Source organism: Heterodontus francisci, chromosome 4 (genome assembly GCF_036365525.1).
Source record: "Heterodontus francisci isolate sHetFra1 chromosome 4, sHetFra1.hap1, whole genome shotgun sequence".
Classification (NCBI taxonomy): Eukaryota; Metazoa; Chordata; class Chondrichthyes; order Heterodontiformes; family Heterodontidae; genus Heterodontus; species Heterodontus francisci.
Window position 1 is genome coordinate 142572116 of NC_090374.1, and position 18935 is coordinate 142591050.

Genomic DNA, 18935 nt, shown 5'->3' on the forward strand with positions numbered 1-18935 from the left:
ATCTTCTGTTAGAGTTCTTGGAAAGAATTTACAAGAAGAATGGTCTATTAAATGCCTATGAGGCATGGTCAGACTTTGACAGATTTTGGAAAATAGATAGTTATTCAATGGAGAAATATATCATGGACTTTAACAGACTGTAAAAGATTGAGGAAATTCAACTTAGAGATCCCTGGTTCAGTGCTAGATTGTGCTAGGGTGTTGCATATAGATAGGCTCTTGGTTCTAATTTCAGGTTTGATTCTCAGAAAAAGGCTCCCTGATGTCTGCTGCCTTAAAAATAATTCCTGTGTAAACTGTTATTTTCTACAGCCTTTGTGGAACAAATGGGACATTCTTCAGTGACACAAAGAATATGGGACTCAATGATTGCTGGATTTGAAATGGTCCAGATACTGGATGCAGGCATCAGTACAATGAAAGAGTTACAGACAGAGGAATGAGGATGGAAGCACCTTTGGCAGATCTGGCAATTCCAGCAGAAGACAGAATTGGAACAACAGTAATAGATGAGTGAATCCCAGGAATGTCCAAGGAACAGTTAATAGGTGCTTCAGGTGTGACTCAGAGTATCGTTTTGCAATGAACTGCCCAAAGTGGAGAGACAAAGTCCACTGACACAGAATTCTGAGGCAGAAGAGAAAGATAATGATGAATCTGAATGAAGAATTTTAGTCCTGTGATGAATGTGTTAGTCATGGATTCGTTCAACTGTGTTGTGCTGGATAATGCTTGCAGTCAACAGTATGTGGAACAGGTTTGTTAAAATGTCATCTGGATTCACTCCATAGTGAGGATCGATGCAATGTTAAGGAGTGTAAAGTATTACTTGCTTTTAGGTTTGGTGATGACAACACATTGAGATCACAGTTGTAATCCCATGTAAAATAGCTGGAATAAGTCACTTTCAGTACTGATGTAGTCTCTAGTGAGATATCATTACAGTGAGTAAACCTTCTATGAAAAAGGCACAAATGAAGTTGACATGGAGCATAAGGCAATTGTTTTTGGAAAGTCAGTGGATCTGCAGTTTACCCATTAAGGTCATTATTGTATCCCCTTAACAAAACCTGATGTTTTCCATCAGTGTTAAAGAAGTATTAATGGCATCAACTGCTAAGAATCAGAAAAAAAAGCCAATTGCCTTAACATTACATTGACAATTTTCTCACCCTTGTCAAACATTAAAAACCCTGCTAAAGGATGCAGGTGTGGCTGAAGAAACATATACGAGGCTAATAGAGAATAGTGAGAAGTGTGAAATCTGTAAAAAGTATCAGACGCTGTCATGTCCTATTGTAAGTCTTCCACTGGCACGTGACTTTAAGTAGTTACAATGGATTTAAAGGTATGGGACAAAGACAAATATTTGCATTCTGCAAATCTTTTAATCTTTGTACAATAATAAATAGCAAGGACAAAAGGGTGATTATAGATAAAATCATAGAGAAATGGATAGGGACCAATCTTAGGGCATCAGCTAAGTTTCTGACTGATAATGGAGGGAAATTTACCAATGACGAATTCAGAGATATGTGTGTAAACATGAACATTATGGCCATGAATACCACATCTGAAAGTCCTTTCAGCATGGGTACAGTGAAAAGATTTGCACAGTGATCGATGAAATGCTGCATAACATCTTAGCTAACCAACCAAACTGCAAGTTGACAACTGCACTGGCATGGGCAGTTTTTTTAAACTCATTCATGGGGATTTGGGCGTCACTGGCTAGGCCAGCACTTATTGCCTATCCTAATAACCCTTGAGAAGGTGGTGGTGAGCTGCCTTCTTGAACTGCTGCAGTCCATGTGGGACACCCACAGTGCTGTTAGGAAGGAAGTTCCAGGATTTTGACCCAGCGACAGTGAAGGAACGGCAATATAGTACCAAGTCAGGATGGTGTGTGGCTTGGAGGGGAACTTGCAGGTGGTGGTGTTCCCATGCATTTGCTGCCCTTGTCCTTCTGGGTGGTAGAGGTCGCCGATTTGGAAGCTACTGTCTAAGGAGCCTTGGTGCTTTGCTGCAGTGTATCTTGTAGATGGTACACACTGCTGCCCCTGCGTGTCGATGGTAGAGGGAGTGAATGCTTGTGGATGGGGTTCCAATCAAGCGGGCTGCTTTGTCCTGGATGGTGTCGAGCTTTTTGAGTGTTGTTGGAGCTGCACCCATCCAGGAAAGTGGAGAGTATTGCATCACACTCTTGACTTGTGCCTTGTAGATGGTGGACAGGTTTTTGGGAGTCAGGAGGTGAGTTACTCGCCGCAGGATTCCTAGCCTCTGACCTGCTCTTGTAGATGCGGCATTTATATGGCTACTCCAATTCAGTTTCAGGTCAATGGTAACCCCGAGGATGTAGATAGTGGGGGATTCAGCGATGGTAATGCCATTGAATGTCAAGGAGAGATGGCTACATTCTCTTTTGTTGGAGATGGTTATTGCCTGGCACTTGTGTAGCGTGAATGTTACTTGCCACTTATCAACCCAAGCCTGGATATTGTCCAGGTCTTGCTGCATTTCTACACAGAATGCTTCAGTATCTGAGGAGTCATGAATGGTGTTGAACATTGTGCAATCATCAACGAATATCCCCACTTCTGACCTTATGATTGAAGGAAGGGTATTGATGAAAAAGCTGAAGATGGTTGGGCCTAGGATATTCCCCTGATGAACTCCTGCAGTGATGTCCTGGAGCTGAGATGATTGACCTCCAACAACCACAAACATCCTCTTTTGCGCCAGCATTGACTCCAACCAGCGGAGAGTTTTCCCCCTGATTCCCATTGACTTCAGTTTTGCTGGGGCTCCTTGATGCCATACTCAGTCAAATGCTGCCTTGATGTCAAGGGCAGTCACTCTTATCTCACCTCGAGTTCAGCTCTTTTGTCCATGTTTGAACCAAGGGTGTAATGAGATCAGGAGCTGAGTGGCCCTGGCGGAACCCAAACTGAGCATCACTGAGCAGGTTATTACTGTGCAAGTGCTGTTTGATAGCACTGTCGATGACCCCTTCCATCACTTTACTGATGATTGAGAGTAGGCTGATGGGGTAATTGGCTGGGTTGGACTTGCCCTGCTTTTTGTATGCATGACATACCTGGGCAATTTTCCACATTGCCAGGTAGATGCCAGTGTTGTAGCTGTACTGGAACAGCTTGGCTAGGGGCACAGCAAGACCTGGAGCACAGGTCTTCAGTACTATTGCTGGAATGTTGTCAGGGTCCATAGCCTTTGCAGTATCCAGTGCCTTCAGTCATTTCTTGATATCATGTTCATGCAAAGGATTCGCTTCAGATGGTTAAAGGGTATATTTCCTATCAATTGGTCCATGGACAAAATCCCAAATTGCCTTCTGTGCTGTGCGACAGCCCTCCTGCTCTGGAAAGTACTATTAATTTCATGTTTTTTCTGCACATTTGGATACTTTGCATGCAGGGAGATGGGCGTTCATCAAGGCTGATGTCTCTGAGAAAATTTGGTGAACTTTGAGGTATCGTAATAGGCCATCTGAGAGAATTTAATTCAGAGATTTGGTGCATTATAAAAGAGGGTCATAAGGAATGGAAAAGCACTGGTAAGGTAATAGCTCATAACAGTAATACAGTAGTTATCAAACATGGAAATCAAATTAAGGTTCATTCCTCATGATTGATGGGATTGATTATAAAATCTCAATCTGAGCAGCTGATAGAAGGAAATGAGGCACCTTGTACCACAAATGCTCATGCATTTTGTGATGAAGGTCCTGAGGAACAAAATACAATAGATCAATAGTTGGATAGTGGTTATGTGAGCGGTCTTGATGTGCAGGATGGAGCTATTGCATCCAAAGGCCAATTGCCCAGAGTGGGTACACGGGTGACAAGTATTCCAGAGGGGGCTAGTGAGTGGCGGGATGCAAAAATTGTGGAACATGCAGGAAAATCTACTGGCATGTTTTAATATTGGCTGAATGCTCAGGATGAAGAAGAAGCAAGGTCCATCGACTGGCAGAATGGGGTGAAAGAGTGGAGAGTCAGAAAGCACAGTGTTGTTTGTAATAGTGGGTCCAGAAGGGACTCATGCTCAGGCAATGATCACGTGCTGGTGAAAGTGCCTCCAATAGTGCTAGAGGTAGAACTTACTGTAGTAGTCCCGAAAGACATCAAAGTGCTAGTAGAGGCCATACCTTGAACAAATTACACAATGAAATGAGAGCTGAAGAACAGGCTCGCAATAGAACTAGAAGCAGAAGTCCTCATGACTGTGAAGTTTTGGTGACTGCCAATAAACTTGAGGATAAACTAAGACGCAAAAAAAGGGATTAGATATTTGGAGAGTTTGGAGTTTATTCTGAGGTACCACAAAAGGGGTAGCCAGCCTTGACACATTGATGGAATTGTACTGAAGAAGTCCTTGAAGATGGGACTCATAAATCTAAAATGAGACTAGTTTGCTGGGGGTTTTGAAGTGTAACTGGGTGAAACAAATGTTGCAGTGGACTCTCCCAGAGCTGGAAAAGTAATCTCGAAAATAGTTTCGCTCTTTTGGCCACATATTCATGAGAGTGTAAATCAATTAACATGAAAGGCCACATTTCTTCAGAGTGATACTTTTCAGTGAAGTATTTCTGAAACCGCCCAAAGAGGCAGCAGATGCAGGAGGGAAACTATGGCAACGAAACAAATGCGCCTATGGCCCGAATGATGCTTCCAGGGTGTGGTATTTCTTGGAGATTGTTGTGCTGAAAATGGGTTGTGTTCAACTAAAAGCAGATCCCTCAATGTTTTATTGGTATCATAAAGGTAAATTTCAGGCATCTTAATGATGCATATTGATTTCTTATGAGGTGGTACTGCAGGATTTGAGAAATGTGTTCTTAATGAGATTAGAGTAGAATTTAAGATTTGGAGTTAGGCTTGTGGGGCTTTTAAATATGTTGGTTTAGATATTAAGCAGACTAAGTCTGGAATAACTTTAAATCAACAATCCTATTTAGATAGTGTTATGCTCATCCCAGTTAATCGTGCTAGGTGATTACAGAAAGATGTCATATCTAAAGAAGAGACAGAGCAATTGCAAAGCTGGTTGGGCACTCAGATCAGACTAGATACTAATTTGAATGTGTTGAGAGTGAAGTATGATGTTGAAACACCCTAAAGTAGAGAATGTTGTAAGGCCAAATAAAATATTTTAAAAATTAAGTCTGGAGAAATGTGTACTTTAGTTTCCATCCTTAGGTGACCCAAAGAACATGAAGCTGGTCATTTTTAGCAATACTTCACATACTAATCTTCCTGATGAATATTCTAGTGCAGCTGGTTTCATAATATTTCTGATGGGTGAAAATGGGAGATGTTGTCCTTTAGCTTGGAAAGCTAAGAAAATAAAAGGGGCTGTTAAAAGTACTTTAGCTGCTGAAACATTGGGTCTTGTGGACACAATGGATATGGGGTTCTATTTGTCAAAGCTTTTTGGTGGGACTCTGTACTAGGGGCATAATGAAGATAGCATACCCATTGAATGTTATGTTGATAATTGTGGGATAATGTACACTCTACGAAAAGTGTGAGTGAGAAAAGGTTATGGATTAACGTTGCTGGCTTGAAACAAATTCTAGAGAGCAAAAATCTCTAAAATTTAAATGGGTAGTGCTAGGTAAGCCCTGCACCTGCCAAGAATGAGAAAAATTAATTTCGCCACATGAACATTGATTTTAAACTGTTGATGGTGAAGAAAGAACTTGCTTTAAAAAACAATTGGAGACTTTGGCTGAAGACAGCCATTAGCATATACACAGACAGTATTCAAAGGACAAAGGGACTATTCCCTGCACCAATTTAATCCACAATGGACTTTTGATTACCAGACGTTGAAGGTGGAAAGGCTCGCATTCCAGGTTAACTGCTAAGATGGCCGAATACACAAACAGACATGGTCAGACCGGTTTGGATCACATGACTAACTGTCATGACTATTGGAGTTTTTGAATTAGAACTTCCAACAAGGAATTTGAAATCATAAAGCTGTTTTCTCCTGGACTGAGAACACCTCTCTCTTGTCTGCTCTCATCTCACTCTCACCAGCTTAGGAAACCATTGAAGACACATGAACCCCCAGAGAGAAAGTTTCCTACAGTGATCAAGGTTTAAGAAGAATACGAGGCCCCAACGAAAAGCAAGACTACGTATAAAAGGACTACAGTGAGCTGTAGTAAACAAGAAACTCTTCTGATATTGCCTCAAACCTCTCCATTTTATTTTTCTTATGCTCTTTTCTGTCCCGATTTGCAAGTGTGTATCACATGTGCATGCTAGCATGGGCGTGTTTTATATCCGTAGGCGTTAACCATATTAGAGTTTAAGTTTAAGTTTTAATAAATGTCACTTTTCTTCTTTAAACTTAAGAAAGCCTGTTTATGCTAATTTATTTGCCTTATAATTGGAAAGTGGTGAACGAGGATTCATAAAAGGGGAAGCTCAAAACATACTGTGTTTAAAATTAAACCCTGTTACAATAAGACCAGGTGAAGACAGTAAAAGACCCCTAGACACATTTCTCACTTGGTCGTAACAGAAATTTGGGTGCTAGCGTCTGGACTTTTGCCCACAGCCAAATGAGTGAAACTGGAAGTGGGAAGCCAAATTGTTCCCAAACAGAAAGAGCAAATTTCAATACAGGTTTTCTTGTGGTTGTGTGTGCTTGAATACTAACATGTCTGCAACTGAAACTAGTAGTTCACCAAGCCAAACCAAAGTAACTTGGGATAAGTTAAAAGCACTGTCTATGGAGGAGTTGAGGAAAATGGCTGAGCAGTGTGGGATCACCGTACGTGGCAAGGCAAGGAAGTCTGAACTCCTAAGGCTAGTGGCCAACTATTTTTCCTTTGAATCTGAAGAAGCAGAAGCAGGTTAGAAGCAGACCCAGAGAGGGTACTGCTAGCAACTTGGAACAAAGGAAACTTAAATTACAAGACAGGGAAAGAGAAAGAGAGAGAGGTGAGGGAGAAAGAAAGAGCCTTCCAGAAGGAATGGAAAGAGAAAGAGAGAGCCTTCCAAAAGGAACGTGAAGAAAATGAAAGGCAAGAAAGAGAGAAAGAAAGACAGGAGAAGGAAAGAGATAGAGAGAGAGAGAGAACAATATAATATTCCAGAAAGAATCCGAAGAGAGAGAGCTGAAGTGGCTTGAGTTAGCTAGGGGGCGACAGAGTGACCCCAGTGAAAGCATGGCTAATGCGCAGGAGCATAATTCAGGGCTGGGTACATAATTGCTAAAACTCGCTCAATTAATTCCAAATTCAATGAGGAAGATGTGGAAGAATTCTTTCTGTCTTTTGAGAAACTGGCAAGGCAGCTAAAATGGCCAGTTGAGACCTGGTCTCTCTTATTGCAAAGTAAACTAACTGGAAAAGTCCATGAGGTTTATTCCTTGTTGCCAGATAAGAGTTCATCAGATTATGAACTGACCAAAAATGCTATCATCAGGGCATATGAATTAGTACCCGAAACCTACCGCCAAAAGTTTAGAACCCTCAAAAAGCAAGCTAATCAAACTTATCTGGAGTTTGAAAGAAGTAAGCAGCTGGCTTTTGACCAGTGGCTGAGGGCTCTTAAAATACAGCTCAGCTATGAGAATCTCAGAGAAGTAATTCTGTTAGAGGAATTTAAAAACTCTCTCCCACTCTCAATAAAGACACATGTCAAGGAGCAGCGGGTTCAGGGAGACCTGCAAGCGGCCGTTCTGACCACTGAGTTTGCTTTAATTTATAAGTCGGTTTCCCAGGGGAGAACCTTTCCTGATCACCCTCACAAATCGAAAAGGACAAAGGGTGGGAAGGTGATATCTGCCTATGCAGTCTTGGAAGAGAAAGGAAAGCAGGAGACACAGGGGGCCCTCCTCCAGCCAAACAGGAAGGTGTTGTGAGCAAGAGTGAGATCCGGAGACTTGTGTGCTTCCATTGTAATAAAGCAGGGCATTTAAAAGCTGACTGATGGAAACTAAAGGGGAAAGCGGCAGGGTTAATCAGGGCACACTCGCTCAGTGAAGACAGAATCCTGATGGAAAACACAGAACAATCTGTGGCTTTAACTGCAGTAAGAATGCAATCCAGGAAGCTTACCATGGCCAGTGCAGGAAAAGTTAATAGGATTCCTGGAGATTATCAGGGTTTTGTGTCTGAAGGGAAAGTAACTCCATAACCCTCGAGTGGGGCAGGCAAGCCCATAGTGATTCTCAGGGACACAGGGGTGACTAGATCCCTTTTGTTGGGAAAAGGCCTGACCTTTCCCCCAGAGTACAGAGAACACCAAAATGGTGGTGCGCGGCATTGGAGAGCTGTGTATACCTGTACCTGTACACTGGGTGCACCTGGAGTGCGACCTATTTTCAGGACCAGTGACTGTGGGGCTTGTCCCTAGTTTGCCTGTGGATGGGGTTGACTTGCTCCTAGGCATTGATCTGGCAGGGGTGAAGGTGGTAGCCCCCCCAGTAGTGAAAGAAAGACCACAGGATGTCAGAGAGACATGGCAGTGCCAGGAGATGGTCCCCTGCAGCGTCCCTGAATGTGTAGTTGATCAGGCCATGATCAAACCAGCTCCCCCAGATGAGACTGAATTGGGACTGCAGGTGAATAACCATGAGATCAGCCTGACCAAGACTTTCTTTGGAAGGTTAGGAGAGCCAGGGAATGCATTAAATGGATTTTCCAAGGCTGAGGCTCTGCGAGCTGACCCAGTATTGCGAGAGTTAACACAGGCTGCCCAGTCTGAAAGTGAAGCAGAAGGAATCCCTGATTGTTACTATTTAAAGAAAGAGGTACTGATGAGGAAATGGAGTTCTCCTCACAGACCTGAGGGCAAGGAGTGTTTAGTAGTTCACCAGTTAGTGGTGCCATAGAGGTACCGGGGAGAAATATTAATAACGGCCCACGAAACTACTATGGTTGGACATGCCGGTATACAAAAGACCAAATCCCGCATAAGACAGCATTTTGACTGGCCAAAACTCCACAAGGATGCGGTGGAATACTGCAGGAGTTGCCACATGTGCCAGGTTGAGGGGAGACCCCAACCTACAGTGAAACCTGCACCCCTAGGTCCTGTACAGGTGTTAGGAGGACCCTCCAGCAGAAAGCTGGTGAACTGTAAGGAACCCCCGCCATGAACAAAAATGGACAGGCAGGCACATGGCTGGCAAAGGTTTAGAAAGAGAAGGGGAAAAAGTGACCAAGAGGGCAGGTTAAAGGAGGTCCGGGAGGAATACTGGATGAAAAACCCTACTGTCCGGTCAGCCAACCCTGAAAAATGTGAAAGGTTAGACCCCACATCCTCCTATGTAAATGCAGACTCTAGAAGGACCCCACCAGTGTTGCTGACAGCATTTACAGCAACCTGCAGGGACAAAGAGAGACCTCTAGGGGGGGCAGAGAAACTGTGAGGGTGATGCCTCACCTAGTTGAAGTGTCACAGGACAGTGCAGTCAAGTTTGCACAAATACCTGCAGGTAGGAGTGTCCCAGAGAACAAAGGGGGGATTAACAAAGAATCCTCCCCCACAGTCACGGGCGGCACAGTGGCGCAGTGGTTAGCACTGCAGCCTCACAGCTCCAGCGACCCGGGTTCAATTCTGGATACTGCCTGTGTGGAGTTTGCAAGTTCTCCCTGTGTCTACGTGGGTTTTATCCGGGTGCTCCGGTTTCCTCCCACAGCCAGAAGACTTGCAGGTTGGTAGGTAAATTGGCCATTATAAATTGCCGCTAGTATAGGTCGGTGGTAGGGAAATATAGGGACAGGTGGGGATGTGGTAGGAATATGAGATTAGTGTAGGATTAGTATAAATGGGTGGTTGATGGTCGGCACAGAATCGGTGGGCCGACGGGCCTGTTTCAGTGCTGTATCACTAAACTAAACTAAACTAAACAGTCAGAGGAAAAGGGAACCACCTATCCCCTGAAGTTAAAAGTCTTTGTATGACTAAGAGAGTTCAGGATAGACCCCCCTGCTACTAACTCTCCTGAGCGAATAAATGGAAAATTAAAGCAGCCCTGACACCCAGATATTTTAAATAAGCTTTAAGATTGGTGAATGAATGGGAATGAATGAGAGAAATGCATGGTTTTTCTTTCTGTATTTTATATTTCTCTCAAACCCTGTAATGAAATGCACCATTTTTGCTTCAAATTGCATTTCATTTCCCTGGGTGTGGAGGTGTCAGGCAAGCCCTCCACCTGCCAAGAATGAGGGAAATTAAGTTTGCCACATGAACATTGACTTTAAACTGTTGATGGTGAAGAAAGAACTTGCTTTAAAAAACAATTGGAGACTTTGGCTGGAGAAAGACATTAGCATATACACAGACAGTACTTCAAAGGACAAAGGGGCTATTCCCTGCTCCAGTTTAATCCACAATGGACTTTTGGTTACCAGACGTTGAGGGTGGAAAGGCTAGCATTCCAGGTTAACTGCTAAGATGGCCGAATACACAAACAAATGCGGTCAGACCAATTTGGGTCACACGACTATTTGAACTTCCAACAAGGAATTTGAAATCAGAAAGCTGTTTTCTCCTGAACTGAGAACACCTCTCTCCTGTCTGCTCTCATCTTGCTCTTACCAGCTTAGGAAACCATTGAAGACACATGAACCACAAGAGAGAAAAGTCTCCTACAGTAAACAGGTTTAAGAAGAATATGGGGCCCCAATGAAAAGCAAGACTACTTACAATAGGACTACAGTGAGCTGGAAGCAGAGTAGACAAGAAGCTCTTCTGATATTGCCTCAAACCTCTCCATTTTATTTTTCTTATGCTCTTTTCTGTCCCTATTTACATGTATCGTTTGTGCATGCTAGCATGGGCGTGTTGTATATCCGTAGGCGTTAACCATATTAGAGTTTAAGTTTAAGGTTTAATAAATTTCACTTTTCTTCTTTAAACCTAAGAAAGCCTGTTTATGCTCATTTTTTTGCCTGAAAATTGGAAAGTGGTGAGCAAGGATTCACCAAAGGGGGTGCTCAAAACACACTGTGTTTAAAATTAAACCCTGTTACAATAAGACCAGGTAAAGACAGTAAAAGACCCCTATACACCTTTCTCACCTGGTCGTTACAGTAGATGAAAATCATCAAATGTCTTCTTTACAAAAAGAAATGCTTGTACAAAGAAATTTAAAGGTCCTAGAGGAGGGGCGTCTTGCAATGTAATGCATTGTACAGAATATGGAATTGTTCCAATTTATTTTGAAATGTTGTTTGTGCATGATAAACTGTAAGTTCTACAAAGAGAAAGAAGGAAATCTGTTAATTGTATATCAATTGCATTGATATGCAGGTGGAGGGTATTAATTGGGGTCTTACTTGAGCACATATAAGGAGGCACTTACTGAGACTGGAGGTTTTGAATATGGAGATTTATGTTTGTAATCCTTTACTCTGTAAAATAAATGTAAGACTGAATAAAGATTGGCTCCAATTTCATCCTCCAAATATAGGCTTTCTGGAATAAAACAAGGATGTGTGAAAATATCTTCGGACCCATTCCTTATGTTGAGTGTTTTAAGGATCAGAAAATTCTCTTCATTAGGAATGCTGGAAAAACCTATTGCATTAATATTAAATAATCAATATAGATTTTAATTGCAAGAACTTTGGCCTTGAAATTACACTGTGGGATATTAGTTTGTACCTTCATCTATGGCTTCCTCAAGAAATTCAATTAAATTAGGCATGCATGACCTGACTTTTACAAATCCATGCTGACTATTTTCATTAGTCCATGCCCTCCTAAATGGTGATATTCTTAATAGAGCAGAGTGTCATGCAGACCACAACCTGCCAAGAATGTGGCAGATAAATTTTGTCATATGAACGTTGATTTTAAACTGTTGCTGGAGTGAAGAATTGATTTGTTTGAAGATCACCAGACAATGGGCTGGAAGGCCATTTGCCTACTAAGAGACACTGCTGTAGAGCCAAAGAGCTATTCCCTGCTCCAATTAACCCAAATGGATTTTGATCACCGTCATTGAAGGTGTAAGGAAGTGCATTTCAGGCCCTACTTTGATGATACAATCCACAGAGCCAGGACTGGTTAAACCAACTGGTCACATGACTAACTGGTTTGTCCAGGTTTTTTGAACTAGCCACAGGACAGTTTGAATTCAGAAGGCAGTGTGAAACTGAGGCTGGAACAAGGAAGCCTCTCTCTCTCTCTTGCTCTCTCCCAAGCCACCAGACCCATGCAGGACACATAAACCTCAAGAGAGAAAAGACTCCTACATCACAACAAGTTGAAGCGTGAACTGGGTCCCAACAAATTGCAAGACTTACTGACAACCAGTAAGACTCCACATTGAACTTAAAGGACTGTAACTACCAGATATTGCCTCAAACTTTTCTCCTTTATTCCTTCCACTTTTTCTGTCTCTATCTGCGTGTGTGTTTCTCGCGTATGCATGCTAGTGTGGTCGCGTTGTGGAAGTGAGCAGAAAGGCATGGCACTATGCTTAATGGGAAATTTAGCCAAGTTAGGAATAATAGGAGCAGTTTGCTGAGCTTTGCTAGTATGACTTAATTTTAAAGAAACAGCAATAACAGAATGTAGCTTGTAGCTAATCTAACCACAACCATCAGTCACAAGGTATCAGCAGAACCATGACAGATGTGGGGAGTAAGGCCAGAATGTTCGTTGCTGACTCCTCTGCTCCTGCTTTTTATCTTGCTTGTGCAAAACAATATTATATTAGTAACAAGTATGTATTGAGAATGGAGGGTATTGTTAACCTCAATGTACTGCACGTTATCGCATGGTTGAAGTTGAATTGTACTGCACTGATTGGTTAAACAAGGAGGTATAGTATGAATCTTAATGTATAAACAGTAGTATCTGTATCACGGACCAACACTTACTCTGGTGGACCCGACAGACTCCGGTGGAGTCAGTGCCGCTGTGTCAGAGTAGGTCCGCCGGCAACTGCGCAAATAAAGTAATTGATTTTACCTACACATCCGACTCGGTATATTTACTGAACCAGACTGAGGGCAAAAAGAACTCAGATTGTCAGCGTCGCATATTCATAGTCGTTAACTGGATTATAATTTAAGATTAATAAACTTCTACCTTTCTTTTTTAAATCTAAGGAAACCTGTTTGCTTTCTTTGCCTTACAATTGGAACAGTGAACAAGGGTTCACTAAGGGGGAGCAGTCCAGGCAACCTCAGATCTTCACTCCAATCCCCAAAATGCATGGATGGATCCTCAGGGACAAGGGATATCCCTTGAGGACATGGCTACTGACCTCTTTACAGGAACCCCAGGTAGAGGCACAGAGGCACTTGAACCAGACCAACCTGCTCAGTAGGGCAACCATTGAGCAGGGCATCAGGCTTCTGAAGATGCAATTCTGGTGTCTGGACCAGTCGGGTGGCGTCCTCCAATACCGTCCTTCAAGAGTCTTTCTCATTGTGGTGATCTCTGGCATTCTCCATAACATGGTCCTCCAAAGAGGTGTAAATGTTGAGGACAGTGAGGGCTTGAAAGGAAACAACTCATTGAGGTTGGAGCAGGAGCTGGTGGTGAGAGGAGGAGGAAGTGGAGATGGAGGAAGATGGCAGGACAGAGAGGTACCCCTTCTGCACATCAGGGTACAAACTCGTGAGGATGCCATGAATCTCAGGGATCTGCTGATTTAGGAAAGTTTCAACTAAGCCCCTCTGACCTAGGTTGAGGGACATGTCATGGAAGCGAGACTGTGATACCTGTGCTAACACATGGATGGAAGACAGAGCCTGGAACATCTAATCACTTCCTGCCATTAAAGGAAGCACATCTGCACAGAGGCTATTCCCTCGACGTGGAGGATCCTGTTATATCTTTCACCTTGTCACTTTTCCTGTCATGGCAGCAATAAAAGGAGTCCTAGATGTGGACCTTAATGTGTCATTATTTATAAATTTTAGAGAGGAAATCAGTTAACTGACAGTGGGAAGACAGCCCCGTGACCCACTTAGTGCTCCACATGATGTGGTGGCCTCCACACTCAGCCACTCCTACGTGGTGCTCCCCTTGTGGCCTTGGAGGAGGTGGAGGTGGTCTGCTCACTCCTCTTGGCTTACTGCTGAGATGCATGTGGTGATGGTCATCCTCATCATGGAGGTGCCTGCAGGAGCACCTCTAGAGGCTGCTGCACGTGCCTCTGTCACTTGGCCCTGCTGCATGGATGGTCCCTCGCCCTCCAGGACATCCTCAGCCCTTGCCAGGTGCACCAGATACCTGAGGGAGGTTGCCAGCTGGAGAGCAGCTGGCATCCCCTCCAAGGATCTCTCCACCACCAATACCACTGACCAGTCCATGCTACTCAGAATCTCATAGATCCCGTGGATGTCAGTGCAATGCTCGTGCATCCATTCATAGTGATGCTGATAATGGCTTTCCATGGGGTTGACCACTCTCTGTGGAGGAGATCATGTGCTGACAGCCCTGAGCCATTGTGACGTACATGACCTGGATGGACTCTACCATCCTCTGCCCAAGACTTTGCACTGCCTCAGGGAGCTCTGACATGCGGATGCACATCTCTTGCCGTTCAAGCTAGAGTCACCTTTCCTGTGTCTACCGAGGCCCTGCACTTGTACCCAGCAGAGCACAGCTGTGTCTATCCTCCTTCCTCTGAGGGAGAATGACCACACCTCCCTCTGCCTCTAGCATCTCCACCTGCACACTAGTGCTATGCTCCTCACCCTTGTGCCACTATATCTACAAGAGTGCGAGGACCCACCGAGGTGACAGTATATATGCTGGTGGACTGTGCTCTCATAAGGTTTCCTCTTCCTCTTTCCTCTTCCCCTGTCTGCACCTACAGGAGACAAGAGATGTTAAAAACTAGCCTAGAAGAACTGAAACCTCTGCAGTGTTGAGGTTACCCAATGTTTCTCAGTCCACGACACACCATCAGACAGGGTGGAGTACACTGCATCTTTTTAATGGCCACTTTGCCTCTGTAATCACTAGAAACTATGGTTTCACCAGGCCCGACTGCCTCCTCTCCCACTATCCTGGTTATTTCCAATGCTGTCTGCCCCATGGGGGCTATTCAATATAGGAAGGGCAGCCCTCTCCTTGTATTGTGCGTGCGCTTTTCCTGCAAAGACAAAAAAGCAAGTTAAGGCGCTGCTGTCTTCTCTGTCCAATGTCATCTGTCCCTATCCATTTGGAGCTGTGTGGTTCAGTGGTTACAGGTTCTCAGCAGCTCTCTGGCTGTGAACCATTCTGAGGTGTCAGTCATTGTCCTGGGCGCACACCCATGTTCAGAAGCAATCGGCACCCTGAAGCTCCTCAGGTGTGTTACGGCCAGGTGAGGAGGGGGTCTCATGCTCTCCTCTTGCCTCTTCCTCTATTTGTCCACAACAGGATTTATTCCTTTTAAACAGTGGTTGTGCTTACCATCTCCGTGAGTGTTTTAACTTTTTCGTTAACTGTGATCGTGAAAGAGCCAATCGGACAGGCTTTCTTGAGTTGAAACAAGAGGTAAGTTTATTATACTTAACACTCTAACCCAATTTAAAAATACTAAAAATACGCTACACATTCATGCACCCATTCACACAAGAATCACATACAAATAGAGTACACAGGAAAAAATAGCTTTGATGGTTGGATTAAAGTCCAGAATAAATGGAACTTATAAACAGTCTGTAAAGTGGATAAAAAACATAGAAACAGATAAAATAGGAGCTGGAGTAGGCCATTTGGCCCTTCGGGCATGCTCCATCATTCAAAAAAGATCATGGCCGATCGTCTAATTCAGTATCTGTTCCCGCTTTCTCCCCATATCCCTTGATCCCTTTGGCATTAGGAAATATATCTATCTCCTTCTTGAATATATTTAATGATTTGGCCTCCACTGCCTTCTGCAGTAGAGAATTCCACAGGTTCACCACCCTCTGAGTGAAGAAATTTCTCCTCCTCTCGGTTCTAAATGGTGTACGCCGTATCCTGAGACTGTGACCCCTGATTCTGGACTCCCCAGCCATCGGGAACATCCTCCCTGCATCTAGCCTGTCTAGTCCTGTTAGAATTTTATAGGGTTTCAATGAGATCCCTTCTCATTCTTCTAAACTCTAGTGAATATATTGGCCTAGTTGACACAATATCTCCTCATATGTCAATCCTGCCGTCCCAGGAATCAGCCTAGTAAATCTTCTTTGTGCTCCCTCCATGGCAAGAACATCCCTCCTCCGATAAGGAGACCAAAACTGCACACAATACTCCAGATGTGGTCTCACCAAGGCCCTGTATAACTGCAGTAAGACATCCTTGCTCCTGTACTCAAATCCTCTTGCAATGAAGGCCAACATACCATTCACCTTCCTAACTGCTTGCTGCACCTGAATGCTTGCTTTCAGCAAATGGTGAACAAGGACACCCAGGTCTCGTTACACCTCCCCCTTTCCCAATCTATCACCATTCAGATAATAATCTGTCTTTCTGTTTTTACAGCCAAAGTGGATAACCTCACATTTATCCACATTATACTGCATCTGCCATGCATTTGCCCACTCAACCAACTTGTCCAAATCACAATGGAGCCTCTTTGCATCCTCCTCACAACTCACTTTCCCCCGTAGCTTTGTGTCGTCTGCAAACTTGGAAATGTTACATTTAGTTCCCTCACCCAAGTCATTAATATATATTGTGAATAGCTGGGGCTCAAGCACTGATGCCTGCGGTACCCCACTAGTCACTGACTGCCACCTGGAAAAAGACCCGTTTATTCCTACTCTCTGTTTCCTGTCTGTCAACCAATTCTCAATCCATGCCAGTATATTACTCCCAATCCCATGTCCTTTACTTTTGCACACTAACCTCTTATGTGGGACCTTATGAAAAGCTTTCTGAAAATCCAAATACACTAGTTCTCCCTTATCCATTCGACTAGTTACATCCTCAAAAAACTCCAGTAGATTTGTTAAGCATAACTTCCCTTTCGTAAACCCATGCTGACTTTGCCCAAACCCGTTTATGCTTTCCAGGTGTTCTGCTATCACATCCTTTATAATAGACTCTAGCAGTTTCCCCACTACTGATGTGAGGCTCACTAGTCTGTAGTTCCCTATTTTTAAATAGTGGGGTTACTTTTGCCACCATCCAATCTGTATGAACTGCTCCAGAGTCTATAGAATCTTGGAAGATGACCACCAATGCCTCCAATATTTCCTTTAGTACTCTGGGATGTAGATTATCAGGCCTTGGGGATTTGTCAGCCTGTAACCCCATTAATTTCCTTAACACTATTTTTTTACTAATACTGATTTCCTTCAATTTCTCCCTCTCATTAGACTCTTGGTTACCTAACATCTCTGGGGGGTTATTTGTGCCCTCCTTTGTGAAGACAGAACCAAAGTATGTGTTTACTTGTTCTGCCATTTCTTTGTTCCCCATTACAATTTCCCCTGTTTCTGACTGTTTGGGACCTACATTTGTCATCACCGATCTTTTTCTCCTCACATATTTATAGAAGCTTTTACAATCAGTTTTTATGTTCACCGCAAGTTTACTCTCATACTCTATTTTCCCCCACTTAAACAACTGCTTTGTCCTCCTTTGCGAATTCTAAACTGCTGTCAATCCTCAGACTTGCTGCTTTTTCTGGCAATTTTATATGCCTCATCTTTGGATCTAATACTATCCCTAATTTCTTTTGTAAGCCATGGTTGAGCCATCTTTCCAGTTTTATTTTTGCACCAGACAGGAATGAATAATTGTTGTAATTCATGCACACGTTCTTTAAATATTATCCATTGCATATCCACTGTCAACCCTTTTAGTAAAGTCTACCATGGCCAACTCGTGCCTCATACCTTCATAGTTTCCTTTATTTAGATTCAGGACCCTAGTTTCAGATTCAGCTACTTCACTCTCCATCTTAATGAAGAATTCTATCGTGTTATGGTCACTCCTCCCCAAGGGACCCCGCACAACAAGATTGTTAATTAACCCTTTCTCATTGCACAATACCCAGTCTAGGATAGCCTGTTCTCTAGTTGGTTCCTCAACGTATTGGTCTAAAAAACCATCACGTACACACTCCAGGAAATCCTCCTCCACAGTATTATTGCTAACTTGGTTTGACTAATCTATATGTAGATTAAAGTTATCCATGATTACAGTTGTACCCTTAGTGCATGCATCTCTAATTTCCTGTTTACTGCCCTCCCTTACATCTCCACTATTGTTTGAGGGCATGTAGACAACTCCCACCAATGTTTTCTGCCCCTTGATGTTTCTCAGCTCCAACCTTACAGATTCCACATCATGATTTTCCCAGCCAATATCCTTCCTCACTATTGCATTGATTTCCTCCTTTACTAACAACGCTACCCTTCCTCCTTTCCCTTTTTGCCTGTCCTTCCTAAATACTGAATACCCCTGAATGTTCAGTTCCCATCATTGGTCACTTTGCAGCCATGTCTCTGTAATCGCTACTAAATCATAACCATTTATATCTATTTGTGCTGTTAATTCACCTATCTTATTGTGAATGCTCTGCGCATTAAGACACAATGCCTTTAGATTTGTCTTTTTAACATTGTTAGTCATCTTAGCTTTATTTTGCACTGTGGCCCCATTTGTTTCTCGCCCTTGTTTTCTCTGCCTTCCACTTTTGCTTCTTACCTTTCTGTCTTTCATTTCTATCCTTGTTTCCCTCTCCGCTGTCTCCCTGCTCAGATTCCCATCCCCTGCAATTCTAGTTTAAACTAGATGATCCAGTAATCCTTGGCTGAAGCTATATTCTTGAAGTTCTTGGTTAGTCAAAGTGTATTTTGGCTGTCTTGCTTTGCCCTGGGTTTCCCTGAAGGCAGAATCTGTAGTTGGCTCTCTTCCCCTGGTTGCTGGCTGTAGCAGTCTGTAGGCTTGGCGGGTCCCCCTCGATGTTTTCTGGGGAGAGAGAAAGAGAGTGAGAAA